The following is an 11,094-nucleotide window of genomic DNA, read 5'->3' on the forward strand; positions in this document are numbered from 1 at the left end:
ATGTCAATAACTGTGAGAAAACTGGCTGCGCCACCTTACGAACGATAATCTGGGCCGCCGTATTGTAAGTATCATGAAACTGAGTTTATATAAATAGTCAAGATATTACACCCAAAGGAATGTGGATAATGACATATCTGTTTTAATCGATCATTATGGGCGACTGAGGCACTTAAATAAACAAGTACATCAGCTCGATTCGGAAGTATCTTGTCTTAGTTCTCACGGTAGACTGTCGTACTACATAACGTTCAGATAGTGTTTTTTGCATTTTGTCATCGAACATTCAAGAACCATGATATTTATGTATTATACGTATATTGTGCAAGCCAATTTAGTGTGAGAAAATTTCATATTGCCGGATATTACTTATTCTATAACTGACTAACAATAATGACTTTATATGTATCGGTGCACTTTTGTCATTGTTTTATGTAATAAGTAATTTTCAGTCATTTAAATCAAATAGTATTTTTTTTAGAAATGACGTTTTGCAATGTTTTGAATGATATGAATCTGATATGAGCGGCAACCAAACAAAAACTTAAAAAAGACAGGCAAACTAACCATTTGTTTAACGCATTTATGCCTAGCGTCTAGAAAAAAAGGCCTTGGCAAACAGCGTGGACCCAGATGAGACGCTGCATGATGCGGTGTCTCATCAGGGTCTGCGCTGTTTGCTCAAAGGAATTTCTGTAAGAAATATTCTAAATATAGAAATAAATATACTAGACATCCCTAATTTTGTAAATAAATTGATCCAATTTAGAAAGATGGGAGAGTCAATAAGGCATGAATGGGTAAAGGTCGAAATCCTCATAATGCTCATGCATATGTTTGATATAAACCAACGATGAGTTTACTATTTAAAATATTCAGTTTTAGAAGCAATTTAAGAAGCATTTCCGAAAGATAAACGCACGTATCGAACTGTAATTGTGTTGTATTAAGGGATGCACTTCTTGGCGATTCACTATAGGCCGCATGGAATTGGTCCAGTTTCCGTGATGCGTTCAGGCTCAGTCTTTGTGATATATTCTGGAAAACATTTTATCCACTTATGACAGTGACACTCCTTCTGCAAATCGTCTCGTATACCAGTATTAAGGGATGCAATTCTTGGCGATTCACTATAGGCCGCATGGAATTGGTCCAGTTTCCGTGACGCGTTCAGGCTCAGTCTTTGTGATATATTCTGGACAATATTTTATTCACTTATGACAGTAACAATCCTTCTGCAAATCGTCTCGCATACCAGCAATATAGCTATCAATTACATATTAGTGACGCAAAGCATGTCCAATAAGGAGGCATGTTTATCTGTATTTTATTGATGCCTCTGCAGACCTTTATGTTTGGACTGCATGGTAATGTACTTTGTTAAAGACCATGTTTGGACTGCATGGTAATATACTTTGTTTGCTGAAGCTCATATGGCTTGAAATGCGGTTCGCTTTGTCGTATTCCATGTACTTGTATCTTGCTTGGCCAGAGTAATAACGTTTTGTATCACTACGTACATTATAACTTTATGTAATCTAGTTGGTATCCATAGAAATTTATCAGAATCAATGACGTGCATGTATTTAACCCGCGCTCGCGTAAAACCGGGCTTAATGCATTGGATGAAAGTGTCGTCCCAGATTAGCATGTGCAGTCTGCATACAAATATTTATACAATATAGAAAGGTTGGGCTCTTTTACCTTTGAAGTTCTGTAAGGCATGCTTTTACTGCGAATAGCTCGAATGTATTAGACAATGTACGACTGAAAACGCAGTTAGTAAACGTGTAGCATGAATTGATATACTAAAAGATTGAACTCTTAATATTGCGAACGTGCTCCTTTTTGTACGAAAGATAGGTGATTTTACGAACAGTACATCACTGTTTTAAACAATGATTATTGATCCTAGCTCAAGTTACACGTTAATTAGAAATGCAGAAATATTTGCAAATTGAAGTACAAGCCATTCGTCAATTAAGATATTAAAAACTAAATTGAAGGGATCGTTCTAACATTAAATAACAGTTGAAAGTGCCATCATTATATTATTACTTTTGAAAAACAAACCTACATTCAAGGTCAATCAATTCCAAGCTTTATATTTCATATTTCTATTATGCACACGCCTTTCGAGCATGTTTCGCTTCTTTTCAATGTCTGTTGCCCTCCCTCATCTCGCGTTCGAGGTGCTGGCACGTGCTGGTTACATTTCATTTACGTTTAGACATAACCAGACGCACATAACCACCTTCCGTTTTGATTGCATGCTATCTGGTATGTCTCTTATTGGTACCAACATTGAAACAAAAATGCTGTATTCATGCTGCAGTTTATAAAAGAACTTTACAAATTGAGTGTTGAAAATCAAAGACCTAGAGAATTCTCTAGGTCTTTGTGAAAATACAGGGGACGCTTGGAAAATAATACCATGTGTACCGTTGAATGAATTCTATCCCAAATCAATCCACACATATGATTATTTAAATCATGAGCATGTATACAAGTTTAAGACTTTGTAACGACACTGTATTTTTAGTTTAAATATATAAATATATTTTGTTCATACAAATAACGTTGATATATTTAGGCGGAAATAATTGGTGAGTACTCAAAGGAATGAATGTCAACAAATAAACCCATAACGTATGTCACTTCTTAAATAAATATTCATCCAATGTATGTCAAAAACAGGTGCAACCTTGTCGTAACCTATTGTGCCAATCCTGCTCGAAAATCCGTCCCGTTTGCCATGGCCAGAGAAGTCGGAAGCAGTACTTCGATTGATGTTTTCGCCGCTGTAATTGGACCTGAAAAGAAACACACCTTTGTGTGCTGTATAAATTCTATTCATGGCTCCGAAAGTGTTCTTTTGGTAGATCTCAAGATGATGGGTATGGCACAAGCAATTAAAACGTCAACACCACACATCAAAACAGCATGTTCTTGAATGTTTTCTCTATTGCATAATGAAACACTATTTATTTTCAGAATCACATTGAGGTCCGTTTTGAACATTGACATAAAGAATTACGTTGCAAATGTGTTCATCAAGTACAATGTACCGGTATTTGAATCGGTTGGATTAACAAAAAATAATCAAAGTTTTAAAGTCCGCGGCATTACATTCGTTAAATTGTTCCGGTTAATATTTCGTTCATAAAATATATTATATAATGAATGATTCTTACATGAAACTTTTTTCTGACAGATTTTTTTGCTCAATGAATTGTAAATTAATCACACCACTCGTACTATCTTTTTTTAATATCGCATTCACAGAACTATTCAAATCAATGTTCCGAACGCAAATACACATTATGTCGAATACATAGTTCAATATCCTGTTTTATTCAAATTTGACGGTATTAATGTTCAGCCGTTGTTTAGTCCTTTTATTTATTTTAAGGTAAAAGAACGTCTTTTTCCTTTTTGATATAATTAAGTCGAGTATCAGTTGTCAAATAGATTTTTCAGACCATTGCTACGAGTAATAATTTGTTTTTTTTAGCGAACATCCAATAAACACAAGCGTAGTTTTAATAAACTGCTTATCAACAAATTTTCGCTTACTAGACATGATTGCATACACGTGCTCAAATATATAGTATATACCAAGCGCGTGAGCGTATATAATGCATCAGAAGGGTTTAAGTGTGATTTTTTAGGTAAATTTTGTATAGATGGTGGAGTTTTTTTTATCATTTATCTATTGAACAAAGGTGCATTTACATTCAACATAGCGTTTCTGTGTTGAGTATTGGAATTTTGACCACGACTATTCTATAACCACATTATTCCGTTGCATGAAGATTTCAATTTGAGTACACGCTAGTATTAAACCATTTTTTAACTAATGTCTGCATGTCAGTTTATATAATTCTTCCATGTGCATAATGTTGACTTAAAATTACATTTGTGTTAATATATTCTCTACGAGTGTATTGAAAAAAAAAACGTTTGTGTTCGGACTGTAACAAAATAAAATAAAAAAATGCGCATAATACAGAAATTCATTGTGAAAATGAATGTATTAAACACAGAAAATAACATTTTTGTCGTGGTGCAACAGTCAATATCAACGTCATAACGCATAACGTTCCTTTCAATAACTTTCCTTCAGGTTCTTTGTTCTGTCAACCAACATGTGCACATGCAGCGGTATAACGAGTTAATAGAATAGTCATTGTTAAAAATATATATCACAATAAAATACACAGCTTAAAGAAAATGTATCGCTTTTACAACATAGTTTGTAACATCTCTATAACCAAGAAATGATGCAAATGAAGTCGTAGAACCATACTAAATGTACTTCTGTTATGTACCACATTTCATTATTAAAAGAGTAGTAGCCATAGTGTAAAACTACAATACTTGATTGAAATCGATAACACGTTAAAGAGGCTGCAACCCGAGTAAGGGTCTCTAAGCAACAGGCGATGCCAAGAAGACTACGAAACAATCGACATGTACAAAGAAAGAAAGGCGTCAACAGATCATATTGAGATGACGATTATAACTGCATCTGATACGTGTCACGCATGACCAGTGTGATGATCAGAAGATCGTTGTCTCCCAACAGGGTATTATTACAGACGCACTGACAAACGACACCATTTTACATCACTGTTGTCCAGTTCTGGAACATAAGTACCCCACGGTTTCCATTGACGACATTTCTATTTTCTCGTTGTCAACGACATGAAGTATTTACTGCAAAGCACTAACGTATTGTCGAAATGCGATGACATCACATGTCATCCGCATTGGTACAAAAATCTGATACAGATGTCATATTGTTAAAAAATAATGCTCCGTAGAACTGGTTTGTCTTAAAGCTAGTCCAAAGGCGTTTTAGCCTGATATACGACGAACTTTCCACGTGAGTATATTTCGAATTTTTATATATTTCTCAGTTTATAGACGTAGCTTCTTCGTGGACCTGCACACGTTTTCTACATGCACCAATAGTCTCTATATAGCATGATTTATATTGCATAGTTTTCAATAGTTGTATAGTTTTCAATTTGCAGTGACATGCGAGCACAAATGATACTTCTGTGTAAGATAGATTAATGCACAAAGCAATATAGAGTTATTTTTTTATATTAGTTACTTGAGTAAGGCAATTTACAGACATGTAAATTAAATAATTTGCATTGAATTCCCATTGTTTCCATTAGTTTTTGCTATATATAGAATATTTTAATTTACATGCTCATGCGATTTGGATACCCTTACTATTTTTGATAATTAGATATATGAAACAACCTGGGACAAAGTTGGAACCATTGTTCCATACTGCCATGATGCGTGTCATTTATGTATAATTACAAACTAAGGGAGCTAGGTAATACATACTGCAGTAAATTGGAATTTCCTATTTTAAACGTGGCTTTAATAATGTCAAAACGTAAATTATGTACCGTTATACTATGAGCGGAAACTATGCAATATCGAGCGATATGTTGAACACATGGATTGAAAATGTACATGGATTTTTTTCTCTATGTTTATAAGATAAATCAAAACGATCTAGTGTTATTCCAGGCCTACTCATTTTGCGTCATTACATATATTAATGTCAAAATTTGCAAGCACGCTGTACCGTCGAAGCACGTGCATTTCATGCCCGGATAGTTATCTGCAAACAATATTTGTACAGGAATATTTTATTTAAAAACGCCTTACAAATATCTTAAGCAGCTGGTAAATATTCGAAGGTCAAAATCCGTTTTCACGATTGTCAGGTATTTAGGGCATCTTTTGCGAGAACGTGTTTGCGGAGTGATTTTGTTAAGCAAGGCCTTCATACGCCGAAAGTTTTCGAAAGCAGATGCCACATCAGAAGTTGTAGCAGCACAGACAAAGATAGATCTCCTAATTCGACATACGTATCAGGCATCATCGCAACGTCACTAGTTTAATTCGTCTGGCTACATCTCGACGCTAATACATTTGGACCGCGCCTCGTGAAAGGGGGATTTAATGCATGTGTGTAAAGTGTCGTCCCAGATTAGTTTGTACAGTCCGCACAGGTTAAGTAGGGACGACACTTTCCGTCTAAATTTAATTTTCGATAACAACAGTCTTCTGTTATACGAAGAATACAATAACAACGGGAAGTGTCGTCCCTGATAAGCCTGTGCGAACAGCACAGGCTTATATGTGTCGACACTTTACGCACATGCATTAAACCCCCTTTCAAAGAGCGCGGCCCATTTGTTTGCAGTATATGAGTCTGGTACTTTCGTATTCGTTTGCGTCGCCTTCATTGGTTTTAAGCAAAAAGATTGTGCAGAAAAAATGCACAACCCTAGGATAGGACTGTTTAAAATTTCAGGATGCTACAGGTCATAATACAAAATTTTGAGTAGGTATTGTTTTGTATAAATCAGGGCGCGTATATACCAATCCATTGTTAGACTAAAGAATGAAGAATAGACTTAGAACAAAATATCGCAAGAGTTTGAAAATAAACAGGCTAAAAATGGTGCTTATGTCATCAACATATTGTTTTATACAAAGAATGATTTAAACATGTGTGTTACCTTCCACGCAAGACTTAACTTTCACGTGTATAGTTAAGAATATTACTGTTTTAATAGTACCCTTAAATCGCTTTGTGAATACGGGGCGAGGACTCAGCCTCTCGATAGGGCCCGTCTTGTAAACAAAGTCTGATTTATGCCAGAGACGTTTCACCATCTCAATTATTTTTACATATACATATATGTTAGTTCAATCTGAATAATATCAATCAAATTTGTCCCTCCCAAATTTAAGTTATGATGGTGAGGAGTCTGTTCAATATGCAGAACCCGTATCAATTTAATTTACGAACAAAACAACTTAATTGGTACGTTAAATTAAACATCACGAATCTTCAATTTGAAAGATAGGCCAAGGATTTATTTTTACACATTGAAGTAGGACCATGTTTATTTTCCATCTACTTGGATATTCAAGTTAATGAAATAACAGTTCTAATGTCTCGACTGTGCGATTTTTTCTATCTCGTTGTAATAATTAATAAGTGCTGAAATCCTGTCCCATTGTCCTCTATAATAAGAATACATTATTATGTACCAAATAAATACTTGACCACTATGACGATCACAAATCTTTATAACAATACATGTAAGAGCGTTTGACCCATAGGCATCGTAAATTACCAAACCGACTTACCATTCTAAAGTAACACACCCGTGTGGTTATCTCTGGGGTCCATAAATTAACGTGAATTATTGGGTACGCTGTGAGCTCACATTTACAATGTTTGTAAACAAGGTCCACTCGAAATGACGTCCTATCGGAAAATCGTGTGAACTATGGGCTGTTTCAAAACATCCATAAATTATGAATGGAATTCGGACAATGCGCTTATAATCTTAATTACGTAGAATCAATTGCAGTCGGATGAATTTTAACCGTGATTGTATTGACTGAAAGCGTGATTCGATGCGAAATTCTTCGTCAGACTGGCCGTGAATCCTGTTCAGGATTTATTTCCTATCGATATCTGCACACAGGGCTTGTCACAGGTATTCTATGAATGTTGACATGGGATGTAGACGATTGCATCACGAAGAAACTATTATTCTTGATAAATATGTTTCGTCCTGTCTGTTTAGTATTGTGTCACACAACTTTAAAAGTACGCAAAATAAATCTCTGTTTGCGAGATGTTTAAATGGACAGACATTTTGTTTTAAAGAATGCCATAAATTAATTCACCAACGATGTACTGACTGTTTCCTGGATTTTCCTATGTGCATGCATTAATCTTTATGGTGATAGGATGTGCACGTGCAAATTTTATTATCTTGCGTTGAATTTTTCTAACGTCATTCCCCGTTTCACCTTAGAATTTCTATTACAGAATCTCCACAAATTGCTTTATATTACGTAATACGTGTGGCGTTGGAAGTAATCGTCACTAGTGTGTCAAGTTTAAATTTAATTTATTCTTTACCAGTTGGTTTGTATTATATGTAGGGTTTATGAAGCCATGTCATAAAGCAAGGATTTACAAACGAGCTAACGAATTGTACAAACATACGAAGGTTTTCTTCACGTTTGCAGTATCGTTCCCTGTTTTTTTTCATAAACATACGTGCAAAGAATGTTCTTAGCCAATAAAACTCAAGAATGAACTATTGGCAGTTTTCATTGGTTAACAGTGAGGTCGACATAAAGCTCAATAAGACTCTTTGTAGACGTTCGGCTACATGTGTATAAGCGGAAACAAGTCACACCTAAATAAATACACGCCGACATTCATATAATTTCAATTATCCTCTGCTGGTCATTTAATTATTTGTTTAAAACCTTAAGTGTGTATGTCATTAATGACATGATTTAAAACAAATCTTTGATTCAAACTATTCATGCACCTTATTGCCAGGTGTTGGCAATCAAACCTTATAATTTATTTACGTCATACATTTACTGTTTAAATACGAGTGTCGTATATGACAAAGTTTCAAACATAATAACCCAACCTGCTTAAGGCATTTAATAATATATTAATGTCAATGTTTTTATAAGAAAATCAACAAAGTAACACATTAGCTTTGGGGGCAGAATGCGGTATGTTTTAATCAGATTCTTACTGAAAGTTGTCATTTATTGTCTGGTCGCTGCTCAAATGCGTACATCAAGTAGTTTTTAAAATGGCTCTACACTTACGGCGTCCTTGAACCAGGCGTTTGGACACTTTCCCGAACAAATAGCAATTTTCTTGAGTCTTCTGGTTCTCAAAATTCACCTTCCAGCGCAAACAAAGGGTTACGTTGTAAAAATTATTAAGCAAATCTTGAATGGATAAAATCACAATGCGTAGTGTTGATACAGCCCTGAGTCAATATTTTCATCCATTTTCACTATTTGCTGGCCAGGTTAAATGTGTATGTATATAAAAGCTAATTTTCAACATCAACAAAGGAGTCGGCGACCTAGCTTCGCCGTTCATTCATTGACAGTAATTGACACTCGTTACCAAACACGTTCAATTTCTCAAGTCCCAGACAAGAAGTCGGACGGGAGTGTTGGGCATTTAAACAGACATTTTATTAAAGGACTACTAACGTGTGTATTGCCACACAAACGGTTTTAAACGGTAAACTACCGTTTCCTGAATTGTGAGTACCTGTCCGTCTTTCGTTTATTGAAGCAAATCATCAATATATGATCTTCATAAACAATACTAGCTAGCCATCAAAATCAGCATATTTTGATTCATACGCAAAATCGATGAGCCGCAGTGTTTTCCATTCCCAATAGCTTTTGTCCGGTATTTGAATGCGCGTGAATGAATGAAGTACATTTGTAACAATTTATTCTACACGTATTGCTTGTTGAAAGCTTAACAGCTGAAACAAGGCTGCCATTCTGGTCAGGCACTTCGCTTCAATTAAATACAGATCATCAGCCACATTCATTATTCTTTTAACACTGAACTGAATTGTAAACAAAAAACATGAGTTACCTGTTTATATTAATATTTAGTTTAAAAAGAGTAGAATATATAACGCGGACCGTATTTTTACCATTTCCGTTCTTTGAAGCTAAGTGCAATGAACGTCCGTTAACCCATTTATGCCTAGCGTCTAGAAAAAAAGGCCTTGGCAACAGCGTAGACCCAGATGAGACGCCGCATGATGCGGCTTCTCATCAGGGTCTGCGCTGTTTTCTTAAATGAATTTCTGTAAGATATATTCTAAATATAGAAATAAATATACTAGACATCCCTAATTTTGGAAATAAATTGATCGAATTTAGAAGGATGGGAGAGTCCACCAGGCTTAAATGGGTTAATGCGTTTGATGTTACATAATTTAAGTGTACCTTTAACAGCTTATCTTTTGCACTCGATATTTTTTTTCTGCGTTGTTACAATACTTATTCGACTCATGCATTCTAAGCTCTGTTTAATCACAGTGATTTAGGCAAATTTTCGACCACTCGTAAATTTCCCAATCATAAGAACAACCGATAATGTTCAAAGACATTGCACAAGAAAAGTGATATCAATAATTATTAAACCATCATTGAGTACGCGTGGGGTTAGTTATTCGCTTATTTGAAAGACTTTACTGGCTGTTATCTCTATATGGCTTTCACCCCCACAGACACAGCGGGGTTCAAAGCAAAGCAAAAACTGCTCGGTAACGAACCGCCACAGTATCAAAGAAGATAGCAAAACGATACTTTTCAAATAAACAAAATGTCATATTTTTTATTTTGCAAATTGTAATCCGCGCCATTAAATGTATGCATACAAAGAATGTTACAGTAAAGACTGGGTTTGTATTCTAAACATGCCATGAATATTTCTTATAAAGAATAACACGTGCTATCGGGTATTCCGAAGGATTTAATTGATTCGTTCACATTCCATGCAGTGCTGTTTTACTGCGATCCGTCGCTAACTTATTATTAGCGTTAATATCAGGCGACAGAACAACGTTGGAAAGCACAAAATAAAAATTAAAAGGTCTAACCCCTATACGAAAATTGAATCTTGTTCAATAAACAAATAATAGCCGCCGTTTAAGTTAAGGAAATAATGTGAGAAATCGTTTGAAGGTATTGTACTGTAAAACTTTGAACTAAACACTATTAGCCCTGAATGCAAAACAGTGGCATCTGCTGTTTCCATGACCATACGCTTCACAGTATGCCAACTTAATTTCTGTTTTGCAATATGATGTTATGTTTTGTATGAATGAGAAATCTGGTGCGTGCCAAGAGTACATTTCATCGAAATCTCCTAGATTCTTTCACATGACAATTGTTCCAGAAGACTCGTAAGTTGTATTACGGGAGGTAGTGGGACAGACTGGAGACGTCCATTTCCGGAGACGACTCGGGGTCTTATAGTGAATCAGATGAGAAAGTATGCTGCAAAATACGAGTAAGTAAATTAGGGTAAGTATTTCAGGGGATAGGATGCTAGCACAGTTGGTAGAGCGCTGGACTAAAAACCCGACCATCTCGAGCCACGGATCGGGGACATAACTTGTATGGGCATTGGTCATGAAACGGCCATACTCACCGTACCTCTGATTCAAGTCCGTCAGTTGT

Source organism: Dreissena polymorpha, chromosome 3, assembly GCF_020536995.1.
Source record: "Dreissena polymorpha isolate Duluth1 chromosome 3, UMN_Dpol_1.0, whole genome shotgun sequence".
In the NCBI taxonomy this organism is placed as follows: Eukaryota; Metazoa; Mollusca; class Bivalvia; order Myida; family Dreissenidae; genus Dreissena; species Dreissena polymorpha.